At 44.0% G+C, this 16,011-nt stretch overlaps 1 protein-coding gene and 1 pseudogene across 2 annotated transcripts in view; both read right to left on the bottom strand.

Annotated features, from left to right (window-relative positions):
- The window catches only part of Fbxo10 (F-box protein 10), a 61,396-nt gene extending 45,657 nt beyond the window's left edge, over positions 1–15,739 (bottom strand). Inside the window, exon 1 of one of the 2 annotated variants that reach the window (XM_063225251.1) lies at positions 15,610–15,739. The gene's annotated coding sequence lies outside the window, so the exon portion shown is untranslated. Of the gene's footprint in view, positions 1–15,113; positions 15,228–15,609 lie in introns of those variants that run through there. The other variant, XM_063225256.1, reaches the window with a different exon arrangement.
- On the bottom strand, positions 3,056–5,842 carry LOC134477351 (tumor protein D52-like; annotated as a pseudogene).
- Positions 15,740–16,011: the final 272 nt, after the last annotated feature.

Genomic DNA, 16,011 nt, shown 5'->3' with positions numbered 1-16,011 from the left:
TTTTTTTTTTTTTTTTTTTTGTCTTTTTGAGACAGGGTCTCACTATGTAGTTCAGGCTGGCCTGGAGCTCACTTTGTAGCCCAGGCTGGTCTCGAACTTGCAATGATCCTCCTGCCTCAGCCTCCTGAGGTTTGCTGGGACTACAGGCGTGAGCCACCACGCCTGGCTCCATATTGCTTTTCTGTTAGCTATTCCTGACCCTGCAGTTTGTTTCTAATTAGCTCAGATTCAGTCTCCTTCTCCCACTTAATAAATGTACCCATCCTATTATATCCCACACAGCTTACATTTATCTTTCTAGATACATCTATCCTTTCTTAAAAAGAATCTCTGTATACATTTTTAAAAATGTATTTGCTTTTATTTTAAAAGGGTAAAACAATAAAGTGAAACATATAAAACTAGTAAGACAACAGGAAATCTACAATAGTTTCTATATTGCATACTGTTGTCCTCTAAATGGTTGTTCTGAGGGCTTTAGGCTGGCTCACCAGTAAGGGCTTCGCTGCCTTCCTGGTTCTCCCTGGTCCGTGCTCTGGCTGGCTCATGGATGGGGGCTGAGTTATCCCCGACCCAGTTCTCCCCAGCCCCTGCTGCTGCTGGCTCACAGGCGGGAATGTACCTGCCCTCCTGGTTTTCCCTGGTCTGTGCTCCAGCTGGTTCATAAGCAAGGTTATTGCTTCCTTCCTGGTTCTCCCTGGTCTGCTGTACACATTTTTTATCTATCTTTTCTAGCTGTCTGTTTCTTCTTTATGATCTGATGAATTCAATTTAAAACCAGCAGAAAAACTGCGGTACCTCCATTTTAATAATTTCCCATGCGAAAATATGCAAACTATACACTATTCAAACATTTCTTCCCAGAGGGTGAACTCATCTCAACCAGGACCAACTGTTGCATCTGGAATGAATATCTCTTGATCATTACTAGAGCTCTGACCTACTTCTTCAAACCTTGTTCTCTTTGTCTCCACATCCTACTTTCTCATTTATTCATGCCTTTGAGTATTACTGTGCAATGCCCTTTTAGAAAGTGCCACAGATCATGTACTTTCCAGCATGTTTTCACCGTGAAGTTCTTTCTTCCGCAAGTGATGAGAACTCTGACATGCACTGAGCAGTGAATGAGCTACTCCCACCACCTCCTAGGTGAGAGGCTTCCAGGTGGCCTTTTGTAGGTTTGCCCATGAGGGTGCTCCTTGGAAACTATTGTTACTATCCTGATTCTTAGGAGGGATATAAAAAGACCCAAATCACAACTGCCTAAATTATGACCAGCAAGTCTGATAACTGAGCTTGCCTCATTGCCAACTTGAACCTTACTTTACTGTGCAACAGCGTTTGATCAGCCACCCCTTTGTGTGCCCCGTGTGATACTCAATACCACCCAGCACTGCCAATTTCCATCCCAGATGTGGTTACCATAGCAGCCCATTAGTAAGGAATACTTGGGCCACAATTCAGTTAAGAGAATACAGGGAAAACCCAACACAACTTCTAATATCTAGCACAAAGTATGTGCTTACTAACACTGTTTTTAAGAAAATGAAAAACTGAAGGTGAGTCTCTCTCTTATGTAAGTTTGCTATATGTACACAGCTTTGAGGCGCCTCCCTCCTTTGAGGCTGTTGCATTAACCCAGAAATTCTTTTTTTTTTTTACTAATATGCAGTATTTATTAAGTTCTGCAAATGTAATACAATAGAGTTTAAATTGCATCCAAAGTGCTAACAAAAGTTCAGCAATCAAGAACAGCACCATGTCATTTTATGACAATCAAAACTGTGGCTTTTCAGAAGAAATTATCCTCAAGTAAATCTAGTCAAGCTTTTAAAAATTGCTTAGGGTCACTCCAAGCTTGGCAATTAATATGTGACATAAACAATGAAATAATCACTTGAAAAATAATAGAGACAACATTGTGAGGCATAAACATACAGCATAAGGAAATGATGAGGTACTAGTCAGTGGTTATCAGAGTAAGGAGAGTATCCTGGCCTCTGTGCAGGCTTGGAGTCAGCAGCCTGGACACTTGGTTTCAAAGTAGGAGCAATGCCTGCAGTATCATTTCTACCACTGCAAACAAGTCGAGAATGATGAATTGATTTTTATTAATAAATTACATCCTCAGGAATTATCACCAATGTCTCTATATAAGAATGCTCAAGTTATGCCAGTCATATAACTTTGGACACTTCTTATTTTAAAAGGTACTAAATGGATTAAACGGAGATAGCAATGATTCCCCAACATGGTTGATCTTACCATGATTATAGCTCTTAAGACCTAAAACACTTCAGGCATTTGACCTGAACACTGATGAGCATGCTCATATTTCAACCTACTGATATGCTTGACTCAATATTACCTACTCAACTGTCAATTTATTCTGAAGTTTAAAGAAGAAATATTTTTAAAAAAATTTTTTTTAGTACCGGGGATCAAACTCACAACTGCGTGCTTGCAAGGCAGACACTTATGCCACTGAGCTAAATCCCCAGCCCCAAATTTTTTAAATTTTTGAGACAGGGTCTTGCTATGCAGTTCAGGCTGGCCTTGAACTCACTACACAGCCCAGGCTGTCTAACTCACTGAAATTCTCCTGCCTCAGCCACCCCAGAGCTGGGATTAGATGTGTATGCCACCACATCCTGCTGAAATCAAATTTTAATACTGTAAAAAGTCAATATAAGTGGCAGAATGAAATAGTTTTAGTCACAAATGGCAATCAACAAAGACACAGGGAGGCCTCCTCTCAAGTCATCCAGTACTTGGAATTACTGTACATAGTGCCACACAATTATAATAAATCGAATTTAGGGCTATTTTAGGATGTCTGGCATCCTCACCTTGAAACAGTGTTCAAAAGCCTTTGTGGGAGCTGAGGATTTAGCTCAGCGGCACGAGTGCCTGCCTGGCAAGCGCGAGGTCATGAGTTTGATCCCCCATATGAAAAAAAAGACATGTACACAAAGGTTTTTGTAGCTGGTAATTCTTCCCTTAAATGTATTGGAAATAAAATGCACTGAAACTTTTAATAACCAGATTCAGGAAATTTAAAAGAACAACTTTAGTTAGGAATCAAATATACAGAGTCAAAGAAGAAAAAAAATCATCTGGAAGCATCTCAGATTAAGAGCAATTTTGTAAAGTAGGAAAGCAACTATGAGCACCTAAGGCTTCTCAGATCATTCTAGCAAGTCTCCTGATTCTACCTGTGTCTCACTATGTAGTTCAGGCTGGCCTTGCACTCGCTTGAAGCCCAGGCTGCCCTCAAATTCTGCCTCAACCTCCCATAAAAGACCTTGAGTGCACATACAGGGCGTTTCCTGGGAGTAGAGGTGGAAGGAATTTCATTTTGCTTAATTCACAATTTGGTCCAAGAAATATGTAAAGCTAAACGGAAGCATATCTGGTAGAAATCCATGGAAATGAAAGCTGACAACATGTGCTTGGGCCTTGCGGGCAGCGTCTGATCCTAGATAGCAGAAAGAAGGCAGGACTCTCGCGGGCTCTCCTGAGTCTGTTGTAGAGGTGACTCCACAGGAGTGGCACCAGCATTTTCAGCTGAACTCCAGGCTTCTCTAAAATCAGCAAGGCTGGTTCCCTCTACTTTAGACTGTTTTTAACCACTTCTTCAAATGATTTGAAAATTGGGGAGGTTTTTTTTTTGTTACATCTTCCAATGTTTGGGTGATGACAGAGGCAGTGAATAAAAAGCCAACTGCAGCCTCAGTCCAGCCTGAGATTAGATTTCAGAGGTCTTGTATGTGGTCCTTGCCTTCACATCTTGGCACCCTTTGGCAATGTTCTGCTTTACCTCCTGCAGTGATCCCATCCGAAGTTTCTGCTTGGTCTCTGCTAGATGCTTCTCTTTAGCACTTGAGAGAGTCTGTATACCTTCCACCTTTGTTAGCTCTCTTCCCAGCTCATCTTGCTCCTCTTCTGAGAGAGTCTCTGTGGCGCCGAGCATGGCTGTAGCATCTTTCTTCCTCCAGTACTGGGTCTTTCCTAGGCAAACCAAATTTCTGAGTAGGTGATCCAGATGGAGACAGCTAAGTCTGTATCTCTTGTGATCCATTCTGGGCAAAGGGAAAATGAATGCATGGCTTTTTGATCACCTAGAATCCGTCTTTAGTTGTGTGCACGTTTGGCCTTATTCCCTTTGCAGTGTGCAACCTTGCTGAGAGTATCTTCCTGGTTTGGAGGCCCCCACCATGACCTCTAGGCCCTGAAATTCCTGCACAGAGATTCTTAAAGTTTCAATGTGAATAAGAAATTTAAGCATAAAAATCTCCTTTATTTCTTTGTTCATGTGTTACTGTAAATGTGGCTCTCATGGAGTTGAAGGATGCTGGAATGGGAAAAAAAGTACTCCCACCTTCCAGATGACAGTAAATCAATATAGATACTATTAATGGGATAAAAATAAGTATGCTCCATTACAGCTTAGACAGCTCAAGAGGAAAGAAAAGCCTGGAACCACAACTTGACTGAACTCCCCACAGTAGTGTTTTTAATCATGGCTCTTGCCCATCTACTGAGAACCACCCAGGGCTTGTTCCTAGCTTCACTTTGGACCTCTAGAATCGGTCTCTGGAGTAGAAACAATCACGTATTTTAATGAGCTCCTTGGTGACTGTAATACACACACCCTGGCCTGTAAGGGCTCTCCTCGGTTTCAAATCTTTCAGAGATGTGGCCCTCTCTGTACCATGCAAAGACAAATAATCTCAAAGTCAAAAGACCTGAGATCAAGTTGTAGGTTACCCTGAGCAGCTTAACCTCATGGAGCCAGTTTTGCTTCCTCAGTTTGGGGATCTTGATACTACTCCAAAGACTTATTGTGTTGATTAAAAAGTCTGATGTACCTTTTCTTGGTAATTAGTATCCTTCATAAGCTCTTTTCTGTTTCCCCTTTGAGGCATTGTATACTCTGGTCCCTCCTACAGGTGAGCAGGGCCACATTACTAGTACAGCCAATAGGTTTGAATGGAATGAGTTGCTTCTCAACTAGTGCAGTTAAGGTTTTCCAAAGCTCTTTTCTCTGACCACCTACTCACCACTTGGCAATATTTGAGAAGATGGGTACTGCAGTAGCCTGGATCCCTAGGTGATTAGGCTAAGCACAGAACACTGCCATACCAAAAAGGACATATACTATGCATAAAAACAAACCTTACGGGTTCAGGCATTAAGAACCTGGGGACAGCATGTTCAACTCTAAATGGCACTTTTATGAAGCCCCTGAACACTCTGGGATTGTCCATTCCATAGCCATTCTGCAATGACCTCAATACTCTTTTCCAAAACTAAGCCAGCTCCTAAGTCTTAATTGCTTCCCTAGCTGTGCTAGCGTCTGTCTCCCTGGAGCCACTGTTTTTTCTCTTCCATGTTTCATATTTGATAAGGGCCATGAATACCTGACTCAGAGCTGGTACTCTGTCTATTAGAGGATCTTCAGAAGACAAGTGGCCCGCTTAGGAGTATATTTTGAGACTCATCTGGGAGAGATATGTTAAGTTAGTAGAATAGTGAAGACAAAAACTCATAATTTTGAAAATATTAACTATTTCTTTATCTCAGGATGATGTGTGGGTATCTGGGAAACTTTGGGCAAAGGCACAGTTATGATTTGAGCATATCCCCTGGAATTCATGTGTTGGGAACTTAAATCTCCAAATCACATGTTACTGGTGTTTGGAGTTGGGGTCACTGAGAGGTAAATACATTAGCTGAGGTGATGAGAGCAGGGTCCCCATGAAGGCGTGTGTCGCTTTATAAGAGACATGGACGTCATGCTAGCACACTTACTCTCTTACCATGTGATGCCCTCTTTCATGTTAGGATGCAGCCAGAAGCCCTTACCAGATGCTGGTGCCCTACTCTTGAACTGCTTTTTTAATGGCATCTCACTGTATTGCCTTGAGGGTTCTCCAATTCCTGGCTTTAAGTGATCCTCCTGCCCCAGCCTTCCAAGTAGTTAGAACTACAAGTCCATGCCACTATACCTGGCATGGTCTTCGACTCCTCAATCTCTAGAGTCATCAAGTAAGTAAATCTGTATTTTTTTTTAATCAGTTACCTGCTCTCAAATATTTTGTTACAATAGAAAAAGACAGCATCGGACACAGAAACTGCTGGGGCTTTGGTTTTCTTGGGGTTCTAAGAAGTTCACCTGCAGTGGGAAGCAAGAAGACTCACAGCTGGCCTCAGAGAAAGGAGGGTGTCCCGAGGGTTAATTCCCATCCTCCCTGCCTTCCTTCAATTTTGCTTGTGTCCCCAACTCCAAGGGTCTCAATCTAAAATGAAGCCAGTTATTCTGAGCTCAGGATCTGTTTTGAGCTCATATAAAGATATTTTTATTCAAATGGCACACATCCTGTTGTTCAGTTTGGCTTTATTTACAATGTCTTTACATGACTCCATGGGGATTCACAAAACAACAGAGATTTCCATCACCAGGTAACACTTCTTAAAAATAGGTTCTTAAAGTTCTACCCTTCCTTTCTGGCACCAGGACCCCTCATGTGAAATTAATTCCCTCAGGGTCTGTATACCTGGAGTGTGGCACTTATTAAAGAATTAGAAAAACAATGTTTGGGTGGGTAGGGAATAGGTACTGAACTAGGTCTGGAATGTTTTCATTTTTATGTGTTCCCAAGAGTGTGAGCTCAGGCTTCTGTTGGCTCCCTCCCAACCTCCCCCTGGAGATACCCACATGCCTCTGGGCCGCCGGGGTCCCCAGCTTCAGTGCGAGAGGCAGAGGCCTCCTGTTGGGAGGTAAGACTCACAAGACTTGGCTCTCCTGCTTCCTAGCCCTATCCCCTGAGGTAAGTCCTTTTCAGCTCACTGAGGCTACTTTCTCAGCTCTCCACTGAGGCTAAAGATGGGTGTTCTGATGCACTTCATGATCATTTTGAGAATTCCTAAAGAAAAAAATTATTTGACAAATATTTGTTGATTGTCTACTATGTGCCTGGGACTATTCCAAGTACTGAAAAGCAGTAAATAAGAAGTCCCCACCTTCAAAAAATAAAATTTATTATATATATGATTTTTTAATAGTACTGGGGATTGAACTCAGACTGGGCTCAAACTTGTGATTCTTCACGGGTAGAAACAAACAAATATTAACATAAATCGTACGAGGCGAAATGAAGTTGATGGTATTTTAGACAAGGTTGTCAAGGAAGGTCTCGAGGAGATGTCAAGGAGAAATGACATCTGAACAGGGATCTCCAGAGCATTTCAAGCCGTGTCAGAGATGAGATCACGAGTGACCGAGTGACATGAGAGGGGAGGTCTGGTGACCAACATCTGAAGGACACATAATGGCAGAGGAGAAAGTGGGGGTGAACACCTTAGAGAACTACTGTGGATCCGCCCAGAAGCTGGAAGGAAAGCGCTGCCTTGCTGGCTCTCACTGTGTACACCCTCACTGCTTCTGAGACAGTGGGTTCTCTGGGGCTGTTTAGTTTGCTCAGCATCAGGATGGGGGAAAACGAAAATAGATAGTCCTAAAAAACCTACATCTAGAAGACATGAGGGAAAGGGTCAGCATGGGACACTCTTAGTGTTTATAGTGCTCAACAGGGGCCTAGAAACTTTTAAGGTGTTTGCTGTAGGATGTAACATGAAGCCGTATCTTCGCCTCCCCCATAAAATCACTGGTGACATCTCCATAGCTCACTAATGTTTTCATGTGGGTATGTGGGGTGAGGGGTGAAGGGGACATAATAATGATTTACGCCCCTGGGCTCAACCATGTGAAGAGTGCCACAGCACATGCAGACCCAGCGTGGCCAAGTGACGCCATGCCTGGGTACCTGTCATGAGGCCGTACACTCCAGGAGCTTAGGATTTATGTGGAGCATGCTTTTCTTTATTCCTCATTTGTCTCCTCTGAGTAAAACCGAAGCTCCTCGAGGGCAGAAGTTCTGAGTCCTTGCCTTTGTATTATGCCTGGCTCTGGCAGCAGTTACATTTACTAAGTGCTACTGCTTGAACAGTACAAGGTTGAATGTGCCTTATTTTATTCTCTCAACGTTTCTCTTCAGAGCTGTACAACTGAAAATGTAGTCCAGGACCTAGGAGTTTGCTAGGAATGCTAGCTCCTGCCTACTAAATCAGACTGTATTTTAAAAATTACCAAAGAACATCAGTGCATTCTAAGTTTGAGAACCACTGATTAAAAGCAGAACTGTCTGCATTTTACAGGTGAAGGAATTAAGCCACAGATAACTTAAGTGACCAGAGGCTTGCCCCAAGTCACTCAAAGAAGAGGAGCAGAGCCATTGAAGCCAATCCTAACCCCATGGTTGTGGTTCCAAGCAGCAAGCCAAGCTTCACAGACAAATGGGCATCTGAGTTGGACTCAAGACATGGGTAGTGGGGCAACCAGAGGAGGGGGAGGATGGCAGAGGACTCAGTGTTAGCAAGAGCCCGAGTAGGGAGCCTCTAGCGAGGCTCATGATACAGTTCTTAGTTCAATCTGGCTGCAACTCCGGGAGTCCAAAGGGGTCACCAAGAAAGGCCAGCCAGTTCACTGGGATACCCCTGGCCAAGTGAAAAGAATTTCTAATTAATTTACAGGTAGTGAGAACTGCCTTGAGCCCTGCACAAAAGCCTCCTCCTCTCACTCAGACCAGAGGGCCCTAAAGGACTTCACCTTCTGATTTGGGCTTTGCTCCCTGTTACTAGCTATTCTTGAGGGCAGATGACTAAACTCTGCTTTCATGTATAATGAATGCGTACTGAAGAAAACATATTCACTTCCTATCTAGAGGAGGCCATCTTCGTATCAAAACCCCAGAGTTTAGCTTTTAGTTTAAAAAAATTAGGGAAAAACATCTAGCTCAGATCTCTAAGGAGCAGCAGGAGTGGGGTGGGGGCAGATTCCCCCAATATTAAGAGGCATACAAAACTCCATATAAAGAAGTACAAGCCAAATTATTGAGCAATATAATGGATTAATAGTTTAAAATCTTCAGGTTGAAGTAGATTGCTCTACTTTTGTAGATTCTGGTTTGAAACTGTTCTAAAGTACTAGACAGTAAAATACGAAACACAAGAGCCCCAGACACACGTATTCTCCTTCCCACCCACCCCCAATGGAAATGAAACAAAACGTAAATTTTTGAAGATGACAAACAGCTCAGCTGGGCTTTTCATCATTTCATCAAAGCTCAGTTCTCCTTAGCCTGAGAAACTCCAGCTGTTTCCTATTTTCAGCTTTGAAATTGAATGCTATACCCCGAATCTATGTTCTGAGACAAGTGCGTGGTGCCTTCTGCGGGACTCAGAGCCATAAGGGACCTCTCTCTCTCCTTCAGCGCACATGGGCTCTTCATTGTGGTTCCCATAGGAGGCAGCATGGGACAGGGAACACTAAGACCTCCGCCTGAGTCCTCATTCTCACACACACTCAATTGGCAACCTTAGGAGAAAAGGGAAGGTGTGCTGGAGACCTACTGAATACCAGGTTCTTTGCATACCAGTGGTGGTGAACCTTTGGAACATGTGCCATTAGCACCACTGAAAGCTCTAAAAGATTGACCAGCACTGGTACAGCTCATCTCAATGAGCACTTAAAACAATCCAAAATACACTGGCACTCTTACAGTTAAAAGTTCCTCAGTGTTTACCTAGTTACTAAGCAACATAGCCAGGTTCCTAACTAGGACTGAATCCAGATCCTGCTTCCTTGGAGTAGTGGCTCCTTACCTGTGACGTGACAATAAGGACCTCCTAGCTTCACCATCACAGGTAAGATATACTTGTAGGTCATGAAACAAGAATGCTGTTAGTCCTGCAGGTGTTATGCACACTAGTTTCACACGGTGTCTGAGCCACAGTCACAAAGCAGCACTATCACGAAGCCTGCTCTAGAGATTTAAGACCTTAAGACAGAATCTATGAAAAACCAGGGCACCTGGACCTGGCAAGTAGACCCCAACTAACTGAGGTGTAGGGCCATTTCACTCCGGCCTCCTCCAGGAGGCCTGTTCTGCAGAGGGCACTACCTGAGCAGTGTCCCTTTCCCCCTGCCTCTCATCTCCCACCCAGCCTCCTCCTGCTTCCCTGCCACTTCTCTATCACTCAGCTTGAGGTGATTCCACATCACGTGACTGGTATTTTATACACTCAGTGGAGTGAGATCGTCTCAGTCTCTGCTTCTTCATCTATGAAAATGGAGGTAATACTAGCCTAGGACATTGTTAGGAGGATGAAAGGAATGAATAGCTGGGAAGCAGTTAGCACTGTGCCTGATGAGTAGCAGTAAACACAGGAAGTGGTGATGGATTCTCTCTCTCCCTCATGACTTGCTCCTTCCCTCTGTCCTGTTCCCCTCCACTGCGTATTTTAAACCAACCCTCTCTGCATTCTAGGGGGTAAAAATGAACTCTACCAACCAGTTCAGTTAGAGTTTTCTGCAGTGAGGCAAGAAATAGGGACACAGAGAGAGAGCAGGGCTCACTGCCACCCACTTGGCCTACAATGCAGTGATGCTCACTACCAGGCTCAGCAGCAGTTGTAAAATCATTCTTTATGAGACAAAATCTGTGGCTCCCAACTATTCAGCAGCAAATGGAATAAATTCTGCTTTTCAGCACAAGAAGACTAGCATAGCATTAGTGGAAACAGAAATTCACCCAGGTGGGCACTGTCTTCAAGTTCTAAACATTTGTACCAGGTTGTTTTTGATACCAAGTGTAAATAAGGGAGGGCTTATCACGTCCTATTAGGGATGGTCTATTAGAGATGATAGAATCGTATAGAACTGCAGAAATAAGATCTCGGTAGGGCTAGGTCTCCCAAACTTAAAACGAAAATTCTAGATTCACAGCAGCTTAAGGCTCCCAGCAGCTGGAGTTTGTGCATCTTCACTCATCTCTATCTCAGCCACGCTCTGCACGACTGCTCCATTCTTCTCTTATCTGGAGGTATTATGACACCTTCACACATTGTTTTTTTTTTTTTTTAACCTTCACACATTGTTAAACATCAAAAACTGACAAAAGGCCAAGGGGATCAGAAGGACACTACTCAGCAAGAGAACAAAGCTCGCCCTCCTGTGAACCAGCCACCAGCCAGTGCTTGGGCTGAGAAACCAGAAGAGCCACCCCCACCCCACTCCTACCCCCACCAAGCAACTGGCTGACTGGGAGGACTGGGGTAAGACAACAACTGAGATGAAAGGAATCTCTTGACCCTTAAGCTGTGTGATTGACTGTGCAGGCCTGGGGCTGGGGGCCTGGGCACCTATTTGGGGGATGGCAGTGTGCATTATGGCAACCGTGGGGGATTTCCTTCTGCCCTGTTTCTGAAATCCAATGTTTTGTTTCATTTTACTTTTGTTTTATTCCCATTTTTGGTAACCCGAGCAATTATTTTGAAGATAACAATATGCAGGAGAACAACCATTATTAAATAACTATCATCTTGTTTTGAAAATCTATATAGCTATTACTGTTTGTGCTGTCATTTAGCTTTCATTCTTGTTTTTGAGGTTTGTTTGCATCATGATTTTTCTGTTTTTTCTTTCTTCTCTTTAAAATAAAAAAATGTACAAAAGATACTGTGATTTGGGAAGAAACTGTTCAAGAGAAGGGACAAACCGTGATGGGGGAAATGAAGAATGGGTAAAGGAAAAAATATACCTACATACAAGATAGTTAAGGTAGTTATACAGGTAACTTCTGGTATGCCATGCTACAGCAATATAGTTGCACCTATGTTTATAGCAGCACAATTTGTAATAGCTAAATCTCACAAACAACCCAAATGCCCATTAACCATGGAATGGATAAAACAATGGAATATTAATCAGCCATAAAGAAGGATAATCTTGAGGTTTTTATAGGTAAATCTAGGCAACCTGAGACCATACTCATAAGTGAAATCAACTCACATTTGTAAATACTGTATTGTCTCCCTAGTGTAAAAAAAAAGAGTAATAAGATCCAAAATGTACAATAGATACTGTGATAATGAAAGGGAATGAAAGTGCTCAACAGGAAAGAACAACTGGGATAGGGGAGAGGAGAAAAGGAGGAATGGAAAAGAGTACATATACATAGGTATACACATATATGTATATATGTACGTAGATACAAGGTAGATAGCTATACCACTAATCTCAAAAGAACAGTTTGTGCTTTCATTGTTTGTTTATCTTTTTGTCCCTAAATCTTGAAACCTGAACAACTATTTCTAAGGTAACAATATGCAATACATTAATTAGTGTTAATTTCTTACTTTGTTTGAAATTCTGCATTATTTCTATCCTTTTTTCTGTTTTGCTTTTTAAAATTTAAAAAAAAAACTGACAAAAGCAGTATTTGCAAGGATGGGAAGCAATTGGAACTCATAAACTCTGGTAGGAAAACAATTCTATCTAGTCACTTAAAAACTGGCATTATTCAGCAAAATAATTGCACTCCAATCCATGTAACACAGAGAAGTTGTTCACATGCACAACAGAAGATGTGTAAGGATGCTCCTGGCAGTCACGCGCTGCAGGTAATGCAAGCATCCATGCACTGTAGAATAAACATAATGTGAACTCTTCACACCCACAAACACTGTCAGCAATGAACCGCCACATGGATGGATGTTAACCTTAACAAGAGAAGAAAACTACAAAATGCAAAATATGCATGAATCTAAACTAGTAAAACTAAAGTACATTGTTTAAGGATGTATATACACAGGATAAAACTATGAAGAAAGGCTAAGACTTGATTATCACAAAAGTCAAGGTAGTAGCTTCCTATGGGGGAGGAGGTTATGATTTAGGAGGTACTGTACTGAGGGCAACACATAGCCAGTTTTTTGTTTGTTCTGTCACTGTTTTCAAGACCGGGTCTTGCAATGTTGCTCCAGGACAGATTTGAACTTCTGGGCCTAAGTAATCCTCCTACTTCAGCCTCCTGAATAACTGTCTAGGCATAGGAGCACACTATAGATTTTACAGTGCATTGGAGAGAATGGTTCCACATGTGAAAATAAACTACAAAAAAGCTTTTCACCTGGAATCCAAGCATGGGGGTGCACTGGCAGGGTTCTGGTTCAAAGAAGGCATTAAGCAGTGGTGACCACACATGCTTGGAATGCACAGGACAGTTCTTCACTAGTGACACTAGGTAGCTGTGTCAGACACACCCATGTGTCTTTCCTCTAGAGAGTAATGGTAAGCCTGACCCTTTCGGACTGTTTAATCTCTGTTGGAATTCTCACTAATGAGGGCTTAGAGGCCTTGGGAAAGAATTTGGAAAACAGAAATAAAGAAATGTGGAACTGCATTAGAACCTAATTTGTGAAATGAGACACACAGGTGAAATATCTACACTGAAAGAAAATTTTAGTCTAATGTCTCTTCTTTTCCTACCTTTATGTATGTGTATGACAGACATCCTATCTCGAAGCTATCAGAAGATGAAGGAAATCAGCAGGCTTCCCAAACAAAGCCCATGACAAGCAGCTCAAAAGGTTCATTTATTAAAGCAAACTGAAAACGCCAAAGGCTTGTCGTACTATTGTTCTTCTATGATTGAGACCTGTAAAAGGACTTTGCTTTTTTCACATGTGCTAACTTCTTGACTTTCCAGGACAGGACCCCTCCTGAGAGTTCCTGCTGAGCCCCCATCTACACCCTTATCAGAGGTCCACTCATCTGCCTCTGGCATCTGCCCCAAAGGTTCTGAGGCCAGGATCTATCTGCATGTTTTTATCTGTTCCACTTATTCCCACTCCTCTTAGCCCTGCCACCAATGCATGTTTTTAAAAGGAAAGATGGAAGGAGGCATGGAAAAAAAGAAAAGAAAGAGGAGTACTACAAATGGAAAACAACCACAAAACCCAGAAAAAGGCCAGTGCCTGAAAACAGAAACCTTTGGGAACTGGTGACTGCCTGACTATACATTGCTTAATAGCTATTTGTGCTATCATAGAAATATAATTCCCCTGATAACCATGGAAACCAAAACGAAGGCACTACGGTGAGGACTGCTCTTTTCAGAAATCTAAAAACAGTAAGAGGCCTGAAACGGGAAACACAAAGAAATCCAAGTGTTAGGGGCCAGAAGGAAATCCTTTCCGCAAAGCTCTAACAAAACAGCATATTCTCCAGTCTCTCCAGGCTTTCAAAAAGGCTCTGGAACTGCAAGGCTCATGAAACAATTCGCCTCTCTTGTGTGTTTCTGTCCCTTGGGGCCAGCTGCCCGAGACAAGCTCAGAGGGAGCTGAAATTTACTCTTTTTATAAAATGGACTGAGAACACGCACACACTATATTTTATATAACCTCAAGCTAACATAACTGTGAGGAAAGTTGCATGGGGGCAGAGACCATGTCAGAATTTATATCTCCAGCTCCTAGAAGGTGTACAAACACAGTAGGCATTTAAAAAATACTTGTTGAGTACATGAAGACCTAAGTTGGAACTTGCACATCCTCTTCACCACTGCCCAGTTCAATACCCTGGTGGACCCTGAGCAAATCAAAGCCCTGTCTGGGTCCAGTTTCTCCATCTGCAAAAGGAGACAGTGTATTTATTACACGGTTTCCTAGGCATCTTCCAGCTCTAACAGTCAATCACTATACTGTGCTTTTTTTTGGTGGCAGCACATGGCTGGCACTTTTCTTTCCCCTCAGAAGGAATCTGATACCCATCTGCTCAAGTAAATTAATGTTCCCATACTGCCGGACTCATCTGGTAGGAACAACAGGTTTACATGCCAATTGTAAAACCAAGCAAGAGGGGCCCAGAAGGAGGGGGAAAGAAGAAAAGGTTCCACAGATCAAACTGTTTGGGGGACCATGTACAGCGTACCTGAAGTGTGATTATGTTGAAACTTCGTGGTGAAGCACTCTCTAGTTTACTATTTTAATAATTGCTATATTAATAGCCCTATCTATGGAGCCTTCTGTGCCAAACACTGTGCTACCTTTACGCTTAAACCTCACAGCTTAGGACATTATTACCCACTTTTAACACAAAAAAGATCCATCATGCTCAAGTTCACTTAGCTAGCAAGTGGAAGGACTAGCACTTGAATCCAGAGCCAGCTCCGGAGTTCGGGCGCTCCTCAAATGACTTTCCCATCTACCTGTTCTTCACTGTGATCCTGAAAGGGAGGCAGGGCAGGGGCTAACCCTCTTTCTTCAACGATGGAGAAGACATCGAGGAGAGGCAAAACACCGAAGCCCCAGTAAGTGCGGGTCTTCCATTCCTGAGAATCAGATTGTTTCTGTTAGACTTCTCTATCCACTTGTAAAGTCCCGGGGCTGGAGTCAAACGCCAAGATGCCGAGCTCCCGGTCCGGTGGCTTCACCAGTGGGGAAACCAAGTCACCAGTCTTCCCGCGGAGCCTCCAGGTGGCAGGGAAGCCAGGATGCGGCAGCTCGAGGCAACTCCTCCCCAGGAGCCAGGCCCCACTCCCAGAGCCGTGCACGCGCTGAGCCTCTGCACGTTCCCCCCGCCTCCTCCGCCTGTAGCCGGGGAAGCACCCCGGCCCGCAAAGGCAGCCCCGAGGTGTCCAAGCCCTCCCCGGCCGCCCCTGCTCCGGGACCCGACGCTCGCGGGCAGGCGCAGCCATCTCCTACCTCGCAGCGACACCTCCCAGCCGCGGCCCGCGACGCCCAGGAAGCCGCAGCGCATCCGGAGAACTGAAGCGCGCGGCCGAGGCAGGCGGACCCGCGCCCGGGAACCCCGCCCGGGGAGTGCAGCTGCCGGCGGCGCCACGGCGCGGTCACGTGACGAGTGGGGCGGGGGCGGGGGCGGGGGCCCTGGGCTGGGCTGCGGACCAGCTCGGCCCAGAGGAATCCCTGCAGACAACGGCCAGCGTGGGAGATGCGAGGCGACGGGCCAGCTCTGGGTGCTGCAAAGCGAGCCCAGGAAGGGACAGTCTAGGCATGTACTGCGCGGCCCCAAACTGCACAGAAATAGAATCAGTGGGCAGCAGCTGCAGGGAGGCCTGTTTAAGGGGTCAGTACAAAGAAGTCTTC

Source organism: Cavia porcellus, unplaced genomic scaffold (genome assembly GCF_034190915.1).
Source record: "Cavia porcellus strain 051 isolate PalLab524CR breed Dunkin Hartley unplaced genomic scaffold, mCavPor4.1 scaffold_1, whole genome shotgun sequence".
NCBI classification, from domain to species: Eukaryota; Metazoa; Chordata; class Mammalia; order Rodentia; family Caviidae; genus Cavia; species Cavia porcellus.
The sequence above is the reverse complement of the archived record's forward strand: the minus strand, read 5'-3'. Positions and strand labels throughout refer to the sequence as shown.